Genomic DNA, 16,650 nt, shown 5'->3' on the forward strand with positions numbered 1-16,650 from the left:
ATTTCGATGGATTTGCTCATTTAACTGAGCAACATGTATAGTATGAAAATGAACCGTTGGGATTTCAATATCAAGGGCTAAAACTTCTTCTATGTCCGTCAACTTCATGATAGAAAATGGAGTCTACCCAAGCTATCTAAAAAAAGCCAGAGTAGTCCCTGTACACAAAGCTGGGGATAGAACTAATGTCACCAACTACCGTCCGATATCCGTTCTCCCATGCATCGGGATTGTATTCGAAAAGTTGCTCCTCTCCCGCCTGTCCTCATTCCTCGCCAAAATGTCTGTCATTTCCCCTCAACAATTTGGCTTCCGAAACAAACACCAAACCGCTCATGCCCTCCTAACAGTGGCCGAACAGTACTATGATATCTCAGAGAAGCGAAATGTGGGATGTAGCATTTTTCTCGACCTAAAAAAAGCGTTTGACTGCGTAGATCATAAAATTCTCATCTCGAAATCGGCGCGTTACGGACTTCGGGGCCCACAACTTGAGCTCATGAAAAGTTACCTCACTGGACGCCAACAAATGGTTGCGATCTCAGACACCTTGTCCTCTCCTCACCCGGTGACCTGTGGTGTGCCCCAGGGCTCTGTAGTGGTAGCTCTATGGCGCCACTAGGGTGTGACGACATCGCAGGTGCTTGGGTGCTTGGTCGTCACTGAATACATGGCTGCTTGAGAACTCACGTCTCGTATATTAGACAGACCGTCAGTCACGTTACTACATGGTGGCAACAGTGTAAAAGCAGCTGATAGCAATTACTTAGCTACTCAGAATTATGGCTAGTGGATATACTGCCTTGCAAGGACTGCACCCGAAGCCATTATCACTGGCTGGAACCAACCCGCCTCAAGCGTGGGTTGATTGGAAGGAAGACTTTGAAACGTATCTCTGTGCTGCAGAATTATCACAAAAGGATGACTGCGTCAAGGTAGGACACCTCCTGAGTCTTATTGGTCCGGAAGGAAAGTCAATTTACAAGAATCTCACGTGGCTTCCTGCTCGACGAGAAAATGATCAAGACATTCCTGCTGAGGATAAAAATGACTACAAGCTAGTCATTGAGAAATTTGATGCGTGCTTTGAGCTTCGTGATGATCGCTTCAGAATGCGAAGGAAGTTTTGGCTATTCTTGAAACGGGAGGAGGACGAGTCTTTTTTGCAATGGTCACTCCGTGTTCGCGAAGCTGCAGCCAAGTGCTGCTATCATCCGCAGAGGTGTCTTGAGGAAGTTATTATGGATAAACTCCTTCTGTGTTGTACGGACACCGGTACCTTGTCAGAACTCTTCGCCGAGGATCCGAAAACCTTGACACTGAGCAAAGTTGAATCGATCATCGATAAACGCGAATACGTCAAACAGGGTGTCGCGTCCTACAAATCTGCTACGATTGATGCAGTCACAAAGAAACCTCCACTAAAAACAGGATCTACTGCTCGACAGAAGGATGGAAAGGATGCCAAGACGTCGCTGATAAAATGCAAATACTGTGGTAAGAAGCACCAGTTTGGTAGATTTTTCTGTCCTGCTGCCGATTACAATTGCTCGGTGTGTGAGAAAACAGGACATTTCGAAACTGTCTGCCGTGCTTCTGCTCGGACAAATATACGCTCCGAGGAATCCGATACGGTTGGTGAAGATGATGTGGACGGACGCTCAAGTCCCATCGCACCAGTCTTTGTGGGATCCGTGATTGCTGCTGTAGATTTGGATAGTGCTCCCAATACCGATACAGTTAACATGGAGCCTGAAATCCCACACCAGGGGCTGACCATTAGCACGGTGGAACCAGCGGAAGATATTGGCTGGTTTGTCAAGCTCAAGGTTGCCCTTGACCTGCTTACATGGTGCGTTGATACTGGCGCACAAGTATCAGTCATGCCCTTGCACATATACAAGCGTCAATATGGATCCATCAGACCCTCCGACAAACGTTTGATGACTGCAGGGAATAAGGAACTTTCCACCCTTGGCTACGTCGCTATGACGCTCGTGTTTGAGGATAACTCCGTTGTGGAAAAGGTCTACGTTGTCCGGGATACGCCTAAACTACTCTTGGGTATCCCAGGGGCATTCAAAATCGGACTCCTGCAAGATGTGCCGGGTACAGTTAGCATCCGTGCAGTAGACTGTGCAGTAACTCCCTCGCTTCGGTCTAAGGAAGAGGTCATGAAAGCTTACCCTGAACTCTTTCAAGGAGTTGGAAAAATGAAAGGACAGTACTCTATCAAACTGAAGGCGAATGCTAAACCGTTTAGCCTGAAAGTACCTCGCAGAGTTCCCATTCTTTTGCTTGGTAGTTTGACTGCTGAGCTAAATAAATTGCAAAAGGCGGACATAATTGAGCCTGTCAACGAGCCAACAGACTGGTGCGCACCGATCGTTGTGGTACCAAAGAAAAACTCTGAAATACGCCTGTGTGTGGATCTAACGAAACTAAATGATTCTGTTGATAGGGAACTCTACCCTATGCCGACAGTTGAGAGCACCCTGGGGAAGATTGCCGAAGGAACTGTTTACACCAAACTGGATGCAAATAGTGGATTTTATCAAATAGAACTTGAACCGGAGTGTCGTAAGTTAACTACATTCATCACCCCTGATGGGATGTTCAGATTCAAGAGGCTTCCATACGGTATCGCCAGCGCACCCGAAGTCTACCAACGGAAAATGAATCAGGTGCTTGCTGGCATCCCCAATGTGATATGTCACATGGATGACATCATAATTGCTAGCTCACCACAGGATTACAATACCACCCTCGGACTTGTACTGGATAGACTCCGAGATGAGGGGATTACATTGAATAAAGACAAATGTGTCTTTTCAGCGACTAAACTGGAATACCTTGGACATGTTGTTGGTAAAGATGGCATCGGCAAGGATCCTAAAAAGGTTGAGGCGATTGCCAAGTTCTCCGCTCCCTCAGACGTCCCGGAACTGAGAAGGTTTCTGGGAATGACCAATCAACTCATGAAATTCTCACCCAACCTGGCTGAGCTTACAAAGCCTCTGAGGGATCTACTGAAGAAAAACACTTCGTGGCTCTGGGGTGCTGAACAACAGCTGGCCTTCGACCAGGTTAAGGCAGAGCTGTCCTCGGATGTGACTCTTGCTATGTACAGCCCGGATAAGGAAACTGTTATCTCTGCCGACTCCAGCAGTTATGGACTTGGAGCTGTGCTGATGCAACGTCAGGTAGACAACTCTCTACGGCCTGTCGCTTATGCTAGCAGATCGCTGACTGAGACAGAGAGACGATACGCTCAAATCGAGAAGGAGGCCCTTGCTATAACGTGGTCTATGGAGAGATGGAAGGAACTCCTGATCGGCTTGCATCAACTTCGCGTGGAGACTGATCACCAACCATTAGTTCCACTTTTGTCAACAAAGACTCTTGATGAGCTTCCGCTCAGAGTGCAACGATTTCGAATGCGGCTGATGAAGTTCAACTTCACCATATCTCATGTTCCGGGGAAACTGCTATATACCGCTGACGCATTGTCTCGTTGTCCGTTGCCAACTTTCGAGGACGTTGATGGCCTTCATAATGAGACAGAAGCCTATGTCAATGCCGTCACATCCAGCCTTCCTGCGTCTTGTAAACGGTTGGATGAAATTCGCTCAGAGCTCCAGAAAGATGACGTATTGCGCACAGTGATGCAATATGTATCCTCAGGGTGGCTGAAATGCAAAGAGACGCTGCATGGCCCACTTAGGCCATACTGGAACGATAGAGCCTGTTTATCTACTTATGAAGGACTCCTGCTTAAAGGGAATCGCTTGGTGATCCCCTGTACGCTGAGACAAGACGTTTTAAGATACCTTCATGATGCTCACCAAGGGGTGACAAAATCCCGACTCAATGCATCACAGTCATGCTGGTGGCCTGGAATTTCTAAGGACATTGAAGAAACCGTCAGAAATTGCGAAAAGTGCACGGAGCATCAGCGAGAAAAGGTTGAACCGATGCTGTCAGCATCCTTCCCAGAGAGACCCTGGTCCCGTGTTGGTGCCGACTTCTTTCAATACCAGAATTCCATGTACCTGCTAGCCGTTGACTACTACTCCAGGGACATTGAGATTTGCATAGTCTCCAAAACAGTGAACGCAGCAGAGACGATTCTGAAATTCAAGAAGATTTTCAGTAGGCATGGCATCTGCGAGACTTTGGTCACCGATGGAGCACCTATGTTCTCTTCCCGCGACTTTGCGTCATTTTGCGAAAGCTGGAAAATTGAACATATCATGTCCTCACCTAGATATCCACAGGGGAACTCGGAGGCTGAGCGTGCCGTTCAGACCATCAAAAACCTTCTGCGAAAATGTGACGATGAATATCTGGCGCTACTCACATACCGCAACACGCCATTGGCTATCGGCTACTCGCCGGCAGAATTGAGCATGGGCCGCAAACTAAGAACAAGAGTACCGTGTCATCCAGACGATCTTCTGCCCAAGTCTGTCAACCGAACCGCCGTGAAAAAAGCTGAAGCAGATTACCGACGCAGAGTTACTCGTGATTACAACAAAAGACACAGAGTAGTACCTGGAGATGAGTTCAAGGTGGGAGATCGCGTCTGGATTCCGGACTGCAAATCGCAAGGTGTTGTGGAAAAACTTGACACTGACACTCAACCCAGATCCTTGGTTATCAGAACTGGGCGTGGCACCTTCAGAAGAAATCGCCGAATGGTGCGGAGATACCAGACGGAGAATGCCCCGCAAGAAGGCGTCGACATTACCGCCAGTGAGGCAGCTGAATTCTTCAAATTTCCCGATCAGGGAGGAGATAGCAGTTCGAGCGCTACTAGTGTCGATCGTGATGACCATCATGAGGCGGCGATAGTCCGACGGTCGGATCGGAACAGAACCGCACCTCGCAGATACATCGAGGAGTACTGATGTAGTTATAGGAGTAGTGTGTGTAAATATGTTGTGTTCTTCATTCACCTCTTGCCTGCCAATTGCTTCATACCTTTGTACCGCTAACTGCCTCAATTCGGATTGTTTATTGTCTTCATTCTGTGCTTGCGTTGTATATGTTTGTGCTGCTTATAAGCATTTGTGCTTGTCCCGAGAAGGGAGATGTAGTGGTAGCTCTATGGCGACACTAGGGTGTGACGACATCGCAGGTGCTTGGGTGCTTGGTCGTCACTGAATACATGGCTGCTTGAGAACTCACGTCTCGTATATTAGACAGACCGTCAGTCACGTTACTACAGGCTCAGTACTTGGACCGGTCCTTTTCACCTTATATGTCAACGACATTTTTGAAACCTCCTCATTGAACACCACACTGTTCGCTGATGATACTCACCTCCTCTCTTCCGCATCTTCGACGGCAGAGCTGGATGCCCTGACTGGTGACCAAATGCCCAAAGTCCATGAGTGGACGGCCCAGAACAACCTTTGCATAAACGCCCCGAAATCGCAATTGCTGACAGTAAATTCAAAAAATAACCTAACCGTTAATATCGCTGGTCAGCCCGTTTCCAACACAGATAATGCCAAATATCTCGGAGTTTTACTGGACTCGAACATGTCCTGGAAGAGTCATATTCAGTCCCTAGAAACTAAACTATCACCGAAGTGCGGCCTGTTCTACAGCCTTGGGTGCTTCATGCCAGCATGGGTTCTTCTGATACTCTTTAAATCCTTAATCCAATCGAAGTTACATTATGGCATCCTCTGTTGGGGGGCTGCCAGTAAAACTGCACTCAAGTCACTGCAGAAACTACAGCATAAAGTACTCCGAATCATAGCTAGGGCTCCAAAGGGGCCTGGCTGCCCATCCAATAAGTCGCTGCTGAAGAGATTTGGCGTCCTAAACATAGAAGATATGCGGAAACTAGAAATCGCCAAGTTTATGTATCAGTTTCACTGCGGTCGTTGCCCCGAATATTTCAATGACTTCTTTACCTCTGAATCAAAAGCGCACAAGTACAACACACTCGCGTCCACGTCGTCCAAATATCATATGATCGACCGAAAAGATCATCGCTCCATCAAATATGCCGGACCTGATGTGTGGAACAGTATCCCGCCGGCCATCAGACAGTCGACGAGCATGTCCACATTCAAGTCGAAATACAAACAATTACTACTAAATAAATACAGTCCATCCTCAAGATTACCGGACCACGACTGACCTATCGATCTCGCTTCCCATGACATACCGCCCTATTTCTTGTCGCATTCTTTTTCTATACTATCTTCTTTACTTTCATTCAGTGTGCATGCCTCCTCTTTACATCGCCTAGGCCAAGGTGGGTGTCAGATTCCATAGACTACTCCTTGTCGCTTCGACATCTTCCTGTCTTTTCATTGTATCGCATTTTTGTGGTGTATTGAACTGATAAAATTGCTAATAAACCAATGATGATGATGATGATATAACTGTCATTGATGACTCTCAGTCACTGTTTTACAGCTATATCATAGAAATTTGAGTGAAATATAGGATCTGGGTTTTTCTGGTTTTTTTTAACGTCCAAGTCTGGGTTTTTCCAAAATATCTCAGTGGCATCTCTGATCTATTCAATTCTAGTTGAACAGCGATTTGCCTTGCGAAAGGCAAAGGACGTGGCTTGTTAAATACGGGCTTGGCATTAGGTTTCAAGTGAATTGTCTCCTTTGTCTTGGTGCATCGTCCTAATACATTAGAGCAGTGATTCCCAACCTGTGGTACGCGTACTAGTGGTACGCGAAGGTCCTTCAGGTGGTACGCGAGTAAATTCCGTATTTTTTTCGACCGAAGGGAGTTATCAGTTCACGTGGGGTTGATTTTGAGTTTTTTTTTTTGAAGCCATCGTCGTCCTGGTAAGGTGCGTCCGTGGTAAGGAAGCCTACGTCGAAGAAACGAAACCGACTTGTTGCGCCCCTGCATGACTTTCGATGCGGTGTGAGCAAACGTATGCCACCATAGTGTCCATGGTGTGGACACAAGCAAATCTCACGGCTCAGTATAATTGGTCTACGTCACACTTTCCACTTAGTCAAAGGCAACTTTACGGCCATTTTACACCGGCTTGCCGAGCGCTAAATTCGATAAAACGGGTATCAATGGAAAGCTGCTACTGTACTGATTCCGAAATTCTAAATTTTATTTTGCTCATGGTCCTGGAACCTCCCAAAATCTGCTTCGAATTTTGGATTGTGATCGAGTTTTAAAATTGTGACGCAACAATTCAGTCTGGCAAACCGAGAGTGTAGCTAACAGAGTTGTTGTGTCACAATTCAAAACTCTATCACAATGCAAAATTCGAGGCTGGTTTAGGGGGGTTCTAGGACCATGAGCAGAATAAAATTTATATTTTTGTAGTCAGTACAGCAGCAGCTTTCCATTGATACCCTTTTTTCCGCATTTAGCGCTAGGCAAGCCGGTCAAAAATGGCCTTAAAATTGCCTTTGACCAAATGGAAAGTGTGACGTATATCAATTTCACTGAGCGGTGACATTTGCTCGTGTCCACTGTCCACATCCACACCATATAGGACGCTATGATGCCACGCATCGACCGGCTAGTGCAAAATAAGCAATACAGCCATCGCATTTAATAAATATACTTTTGTTATTGTTTGTTGTTATTTCAATCTGTTGTTCTTCTTGTGACTGGCGGTGAAAAAACAATTCCATGCATCCCATCAAGGCATCAACCCTGACAGGTGATGCCTAGTTTAATAGAACTTGTTAACACACCTAGCTCATGTCAAATACCTGATTATGACGTCATAAATGGTGGATGTAGGTGGTACGCGAGCACTGCATAAAACTTCAAAATGGTACGTGGGCGGAAAAAGGTTGGGAACCACTGCATTAGAGAAAACGGAGGGAAATCTGGACTGAAAAGATACCAATTTGTCGTTCGAAGCACAAATGTCAATAGTATTACATGATTGCGATTTGACCATCTGCGAGGAAATTGCATCCAAAGCAGACGTTCCCTTAGCGGTCATGGAGAAAGCATCGCTCCAATCGATACCAAAAATGTTTTGCCCACGGTGTTCGTCGATAACTACCAATTTGAAGCGAACTCGAACTTCGGAACCCACCTGCACCGCTACAGTGCAAATTCCTTTCACTTTCAGTGGCTTGTCGCCGTACGCTACGAAAGAGCAATGGTATGCTGAGAGTTTCGCGGAGAGTCCAAAGTTTTGTACCCAAATCCCACCATGGCGGAGGGTGCACCAGTTTTCCACTGTGTCGACAACGGAATGCCGTTGATGCTGGAGTTGATCCAGAGCTGGTTTCCTACGCGTCGATATAGTTGATCGATGTCGAAGGAGAGGAGCGGCACTGAGCAGAAATTGACGGATGTGACCTGTTGCGTGATACTAGGTTTCGTAGACATGCACACAGATTTGATATAACCTTTATGACCACATTTCTGACAGTCTGCATGTCGATATTGACAGTCTTTTCTCTGGTTATCGATGAAACAGCGGCTGCAGGAGTTCAGTCTTTCCGGGAAGTTGCCCTGGATGGATTTGAAAGGTTCTTCTCCCCTTCTGATAACTTCCCGTCATTTTGTTGACGATGGAAGTGTCTTTACCACTACTCTTGCCCTGGATAATCCTATCAATTTCCAGCGTTCTCACGTGTGTTGCGGCTACTTTGAGAACGTCGTCAAGGGATGGATTGGCTTGTGTTAGACCAGAGGTCTCAAACACGCGGCCCGCGAGAGCATTTTGTGCGGCCCGCGATGGCATTTTGGAATTTTAAGTATTCAACAATATATTCAAGTGCCATATATCCTTCTTAGGTATAAGATCTTAAAGTTCACCGCAAAATTACTATAAAGATCACTGAAATCTCGAAAAACTTCACTATCACATCACTTTTAAAAGCTACTATGCAGTAGAAGATCTGCTAACGTCACATTTCTAATTCATGATGATAAAACATGACCCTTGATGATTCATGACTGAAAATTGTGATTTGGTTTGGTGCGACCTTCTCGTAAAATTACTCGATATGGGATTGACTGGGTGAGTTAATATAAATTATTTGAGTTGAGTCAGGTCAAACGGTAAAATCAGAGAAGGATTTGCGACTCGGAACGGTGACTTGGTATTCCTACGGACGAAACAAAATATGAAACTGTCATGGGGAATAGTAATATATCAAAACATCGTTGCTTGCGTTGGGTAGGATATGTAGCTATCTAATTAGGTCTGTATGGCTACCATTGGCATTCTGTGACCCCCGTGACGTATAGTTGGTTACATGTTGGGTGTTGTTTGTTCTCTTTATCCATTTTATTATCGGTGTCGACTCGTCGAGAAAGGTATTAGTACGCTCTACATCTGTTACACTAAGAATTTCTTTGCCGATTGGACATCTCTATTCAAGGGGTTCTCAACCAGGGTCCGTAGACCCCATCGGAGTACGAAGCACCACACCAGGGTGCACGAGATGCATTGTAGAATTAGGCCTATATGCTGTGGAATATTTTCTTGGCCAATTTATTTAACTGGAAAATAGTATTGGCGCTATTCGCGATTTTATGCGAATGGGCTTTTCGATTTTCATGTTGGTACCATCAGAAATTGTGTTGAAAATGGTCAGGGGCAACAAGATATCTCATTGGAATCACAGGGGGTGCATAATGCATCCTCTCCTATGTCTATAACTGATTAATTAAAAAAATTATGCCCCCCACCAAAACAATTTTATTCAAATATTTGATAATATAAATTTTTTCCGTGTCAAGCGTGAATATTACAATAGTCCATTATATATCTAAGATGATAGTGGAATGCCTGTCTACAAGGTCCCGTCAAAAAAGGCCTACTTGGAAATAATACATTGAATAGCGGCCCGCGGCGTCATCAAAATTAGGAAATTGGCCCGCGAGCTCATTTGAGTTTGAGACCTCTGTGTTAGACAATGCCGTCTCACATCCGCGTGCGGCGTTTCTTTATAATGATGAGATCGCGCATCAGCTCCTCAACGTAGCTCTGATCGCAGCCTTCTCTGGAGCATGTGAAGTTGCAATCTTTGGAGATTCCGCGTAAAGTAGCGATCCAATCGGCGTACGACTGTCCCGGTTGCATTTTCCAGTTGTAAAATTCGTACCTGGCTGCTTGCACATGAATTGAGTCCTTGAAGTGTGTAGACAACTTCTCAGTCAACGCGTCGAAGGTTTGCGCACTGACATCAGCAGCACCAAACGTTTCAGGTCCGACCCATGAGAGTAGACACGCTCTTTTTTTCTCCTTGTTGGAAATGCCGTAAATTGCTAGATGATGGTTGAATCGCTGCAGATGTTAGTAGTGTATATGAGGGCGATATGCCCGCATTCATGATTTTAACATAAAGAAACTCAATTTTCTAATATAAAAAAGAAACAAAGGATAACGGACTTACGCATTTTGCACAATTGCGGCGGGTGGATTCCCCCGTGAACGATTGCTGGAATCGGTCTGATTAATAATTTCTGTGGCTGAATGTCGTTACGGTTACTGATTTCCGGTTGAAATGGGTTTGATGTATGTATATTTCTGGCGTCATTTTCGAGGCTGTGTGCAAAATTCCATAACTCGCTATTGGGCGATGATTGGATTCCTAAATTGTGCTGGCTGGTGATTTTAAAACTCGGCTGATCTATCGTGTCGTGATTTCTGGTTCAATTGAGTACGGGTGATATCTGCCTGGAATCAAAACTCGTTAACGGAGGATAAAGTTTTATTATCAAGCGAATATTCTCAAGTTTATTGTATTCTTTGGTGTAATTTTTCGCGTATGACAATCGAATCTTTCTGGATCTCTATGATGTGCACCCCGACGAAGCTGGAAAGTTGGCCTGGCGTGATTCGGTGTGTAATGGTGGTTTGATTGATTGATGTGTATATGATGACAACTTATGGTGTGTTTCAAGCATACGGTCAAGGTCACACGAATCGATGTAAAGCCCAGCTTGGTTGAATTATCATACTTCGATGAGGGTGAGGAACGGGGGCTGTTTTCAAAGGTTACATCATCATCATTGGTTGCATCCAAGACTACTTATGTAACCCGCTGTCAGTCAGACGTAGAATCGAGCGGATGTAAAAAATTGGTATTCTGAAACCACGCTCCGATTTAAATTTAAAATCTCAACTGGCATATGATTTCTCTTGTATCTCTCAATCAATGATTTCCGGTTCAATTGAGTGTGACTGTAAGCCAAGGGTCGGTGTTACTGTAGGCATTTCATGTTAATCTTGGGGGGTTCAATAATTTAGGAGCCATACTTGTATTCGCTAGATGGCGTATGCTTGACGATACTTCCTGGTCTGGTCTAAGGGAATATTCTGGATATAGCTGTGATAGGGTACAGTTTGTCAATAGTAATTGGCCCACCGGACGTTCCCCCACTGTATTTACCGATCTTGTTGGGACAATATCTTATTCGTGCTATTACTGTGTCGTATTATAATTTGGATATAAGGAAATTCGATCAATTGGAACTTCAAGCAATATACTTTTCTACCGTACTTCAAGATCGCGTATATTTACATCGGGAAACTTATAGGACTTTGCGGCGCTGTAAGTTCAAGGGAAGACAGCTTACACAGAATCACATAGGCAGTTCAGCGACCGCAACAGTAAATACAGCTAAAGGTCCGGTCGTGGAGTAAATACGATCAAAGGTCCGTTTGTGGAGTATTGGAATATACAGTGCAACGCCTGGAAGCGGAACTAAACAAAGGACAGGACGGCTATCGGTACATAAGGAAAGGACAATTCCATATTGTGTGGATTGGTGCCGGTAATAGGACTTGCTTCATTTATACTAATATTGGAGAAAAGGACACACTTCTGTTGAAGAAAACACTAAGTTGGTGTACTCTGGTTTCATAATGACTCCTGGAAGAAATAAGAAGTCTGGAAAGGCTTCAGGTGGTGGCCGAAATGGTACTAATTCAAGGAATTCTACTTTGGTGGGTGAAGATAACGTAGATTCGGATCCTAATAGAATCATGGCCGAGGATTACAAGCATGGCCACACCGTGATATCGGACAGGAGAACTAGAGGAACCTCCGCTTATATTGAAAACATGAAGCAAGAGTTTGACTTCCATGTCAAAGAGGTATTGCGACAGTGCAAATGTTTGAATGACCTACTAGAGTCACGGGACGGTCGGGAATATGTTTCAAAAGCATATTTAGATATGCGAAAGAAGTTTGCTCTACTACAAGATTTTTGGATTGATCTTGAGCCTCGTCTTAGGCCAGAGGAATCGGAAGCAATTTCTTGTTCATTCAAGGATATACAAGATCGGGTAGAAGAGACTGGCTACAACGCAAAGGATTATTTGGATGAGTACAATGGCGAAACGAAGGCTAAGTTCTCTGAACCCACTGCGAGACGAAATAGGCTTGTTGTACTAGAAGATTCAAACTCTCCTGATAGAGAGACTGCTCTGCTGCTTGAACAGAACCAACGAGACTACGAGCAGAAGATGAAGGACCTGTCGGCTCAGAATCAACGAGACATACAAAGGCTAATGGATAGAGGGCGGAAGTCGAAACCGAGTAGTGTACTGGATAACACCGAAAATGTAATGGATAGAGCTCCTAATAACGATGGTGCTCATGGGATATATCATGTTAATGCAAATCTGGATCAGGTTTTGAAGGAATTGGCTGTTTCGAATGCTATGTTGGCACGATCCTGTGGTCTACCAGAAATTAAGGTTGGTGTTTTTGATGGCAATATTCTTGAATATTTAGCCTGGGAAACTTCGTTTGATGCATTGATTCAATCGAAGACATGCAATGTGCATGAGCTCTTGAACTATCTAGAGTCGCATTTATCTGGTGAGCCTAAGGAAATGATGAAGGGTTTACTGCTCTTGCAGAATAGAGATGCCTATGAAAGAGCACGTAAGAGATTGAAAAGTAGATACGGCAACGACAATGTAATTGGAAATGCATTTTTGAATCGACTATCCTCTTGGCCAAAAATCAATGTCAAAGATGGGATTGGTCTAAGAAAATTTGCAGACTTTTTGGATCAAATAGCGGCAGCTGAGCAGAAAATACCTGCGCTTGGTGTTTTGAACTATGCCATTGAGAGTAATAAAATCATTGGAAAACTACCACAATTTCTGAGAGGTAAATGGCGGGATGAAGTTTACAAATGGCAAAGTAAATATGGTGAGGCGTCATATCCACCATTGAAAGAAGTGGCAGGATTTGTCGATGTCTGTGCCGAAAAGATGAATATTCCAGAATTGGATGATCTGGATTCGCCAAATGACAAAGGGAAAATTGGCTCTCCTGAAGTAGTGAGCTATAAAGACTCTTACAAAGGAAAATTTAAGGTCACATCGTTCTCGACAGAATGTCAGGACGACACGAGTGCTACAAGGACAAAGTGTTATTTTTGTGAAGAACTACATCACATTGATGATTGTGAAGGCTTTGGAAAGCTATCCCATATGGAGAAACGGGAATTTATAATGAAACGAGGACTATGTTTTGGTTGTGGCTCATCGCAAGACCACATGGCCAAGTTCTGCACAGCAAGAATAACTTGCAGGATATGTAAAAGGAGGCATATGACATCGCTGCATATAGAAACTGATGAGGTGGACTCAAAATGTACGCAAGTGTGCTCCAAGGAAGGACAGAAGGGAGGTAAGCAAAATACTATGATCGTTCCGGTTTATGTGAGTACTGCTGCCAATCCATCCAAGAAGGTCAAATGTTATTGTGCGCTAGATGGTCAATGTAATCGGACTTTCATGGTTGATGATCTGAAGGAAAGTTTAGGACTGGAATCTGTCAATACTAAGTTGCAGATGTCCACATTGTACAAATCTGATGCAGTCATTAACTCAAGCAGGATCACTGGAATTATAGTTTCAAGTATCGATGAAACTTCTTCTGTCACTATTCCTCAAGTGTACACAAGAGCAGAAATTCCAGTTGAAATTTCACAAATCCCCAAACCTCAGGTTGCAAGAGAGTGGGCTCATCTTCGGAGCATTGCGGATAAAATTATGCCCTACGACCCATCTATGAAGGTTGGAATATTAATTGGTGCTGATGTTCCCAACGCGTTACGTCCTCGTGAGATTGTAGCCGGTGGTGATTCGGATCCATATGGTCAACTATCTATGTTTGGTTGGGGAATTGTTGGTAATGTTTGTAAAGACTTGACGGGTGAATCACCTAGCGTGGTATCGCATCATACTATTGTGAGAGATGCACAAATGGAAGAAGGCTTTGAAACTTCAGAAGTTGTTGCTGACGGGAATACCGCCTTTGTATACATGTCAAAGGCGAAGGAAGTTATGTGTCCACAGAATATCAATCATTTGCTAGAAATGGATTTCATCGAACATAGGAATTTGGAAGCTTCTTTGTCGGTTGAGGACAAGCGTTTTATGGACATCCTCTCAAAAGGTGTTGCAAGGAGAGAGGATGGGCATTACGAATTCCCTCTGCCATTGAAATACGACAATGTTAGAGTGCCAAACAACAGAGCTTTGGCTGCGAAAAGAGCGGAGCAGGTCAAAAGAAGATTAAGTAAAAACCAGAATCTTCATGAGGAGTATAAGGATCAAATGAATCTGACTATTGAAAAGTATGCGGAAAAGGTTCCAGAAGACATACTTGATTTAAAGAATGGTCGTATCAACTACATACCTCATTCTCCTGTTTTTCATAACAAGAAAGGAAGTCTTCGTATTGTAAATGATATGAGTGCCAAGTACGGTGGTCTGTGCATTAATGACGTACTATTGAGTGGACCAAATTTGATGGACAATATGACGGGAATCTTGTTGAGATTCAGAAAGAACGAAGTAGCCATCATGACGGACATTGAAAAAATGTTTTTTCAATTTTATGTCAATGAAAAGGATCGTGATATGCTGAGATTTCTGTGGTGGAAAGATGGAGATATTTCAAGGGAACTTTTAGAGTATCGTATGAAGGTATTTCCCTTTGGAAGTGTCTCATCGCCAGGCGCGGCCATGTATGGCATGAAGTTGGCCGCTGATGATGGAGAGCAAGAGTTCGGCTCCAAGGCTGCAGAATTTGTTCGATCCAATTTCTACGTGGATGATGGATTAACCTCGGTAGAAAATGTGGATGAAGCTGTTGAATTGGTGAAAAACAGCGTGGGTATATGTGGAAAGGCTGGATTGAGACTGCATAAATTTGTGTCGAACAAAATGCAAGTATTGGAATCGATTGATAAATCGGAAAGGGCGAAGGGATTGCAGGACATTGACTTCGATACTATGTCATCGTTGACAGAGAGGTCTTTGGGAATTTTATGGAATCCATCATTGGATGTGTTTCGGTTCCACAGGGAATTGGTGGATAAACCAGTAACAAGACGAACAGTATTGAGTGTCGTATCGTCTATCTTTGATCCGATGGGTTTTCTAGCCCCTGTTCTGCTGGTTGGAAAGGTATTATTGCAAGAATTGTGCAAAATGAAACTTGATTGGGACACTGCGCTATCAGAAAGTTATGCTCGTAGATGGAGAAGGGAGTTTTTACCTGGCATGCAACAACGCACTAAATGGAGCAAAGTTAGTCGAAATGTTCGAGTGGGAGATATTGTTATCGTTCATGATGATGACCTTCCGCGAAACTCTTGGAAATTGGGAATCGTACACTTGGTTTCGAATTCGACAGATGGGCTGGTGCGAAAGGCTAAGATACGCATCGCCGACCGTACTATTGATCAGTACGGAAGAAGAATCAACGATGTGCAGTTTTTGGAGCGACCTATCCACAAATTGGTCGTGCTTCTCGCTGCAGAGGAAGTTACCGAGGATTCCACCGACGAGGAGCCACTAATGGACTAATGTTTTACTTAATTTGCAAAAAAGTTCTTTGTCATTTTATAACTTTTTTGGGGCGGTATGTTACTGTAGGCATTTCATGTTAATCTTGGGGGTTCAATAATTTAGGAGCCATACTTGTATTCGCTAGATGGCGTATGCTTGACGATACTTCCTGGTCTGGTCTAAGGGAATATTCTGGATATAGCTGTGATAGGGTACAGTTTGTCAATAGTAATTGGCCCACCGGACGTTCCCCCACTGTATTTACCGATCTTGTTGGGACAATATCTTATTCGTGCTATTACTGTGTCGTATTATAATTTGGATATAAGGAAATTCGATCAATTGGAACTTCAAGCAATATACTTTTCTACCGTACTTCAAGATCGTGTATATTTACATCGGGAAACTTATAGGACTTTGCGGCGCTGTAAGTTCAAGGGAAGACAGCTTACACAGAATCACATAGGCAGTTCAGCGACCGCAACAGTCGGCAACCTACGGCCCGCCAAGCGAAATCGTCCGGCCCGCGACGAAGTAATTAGTTACCACAAGAATACGGCCCGCCGTTTCGTAATGAGTTCCAGTCTGCAGTGCAGCACTGCGGCACTGCTTGGTAAGAATGCGGCGTTGCTACGATGTAAGTATCCTACGTCGTATTGTTCTATTGTTACGCCATAAAACTGATGCGAATGCTGTTGAATATTAGCCTATCTCGTACTAAAAGTAGGAAATGGAGAATGTATGTAGATCAGGGTCAGGGGTTCTCAACCCGCGGCCCGCGGGCCGCATGCGGCCCACAGACGATTATTTTGCGGCCCGCGACATCTTTCATTGTGAACGCAATA

At 44.3% G+C, this 16,650-nt stretch overlaps 1 long non-coding RNA gene across 1 annotated transcript in view; it reads right to left on the minus strand.

The window, feature by feature from the left end:
* The window catches only part of LOC145445226 (uncharacterized), a 186,329-nt gene extending 185,731 nt beyond the window's left edge, over positions 1 to 598 (minus strand). Inside the window, exon 1 of the long non-coding RNA XR_013916919.1 lies at positions 512 to 598. This is a non-coding gene — a long non-coding RNA (uncharacterized LOC145445226). The remainder of the gene's footprint in view (positions 1 to 511) is intronic.
* Between the last annotated feature and the right edge of the window lie 16,052 nt (positions 599 to 16,650).

This window comes from Botryllus schlosseri, chromosome 8, assembly GCF_051294905.1.
Source record: "Botryllus schlosseri isolate E-star chromosome 8, Bs_hap1, whole genome shotgun sequence".
Lineage (NCBI taxonomy): Eukaryota > Metazoa > Chordata > Ascidiacea > Stolidobranchia > Styelidae > Botryllus > Botryllus schlosseri.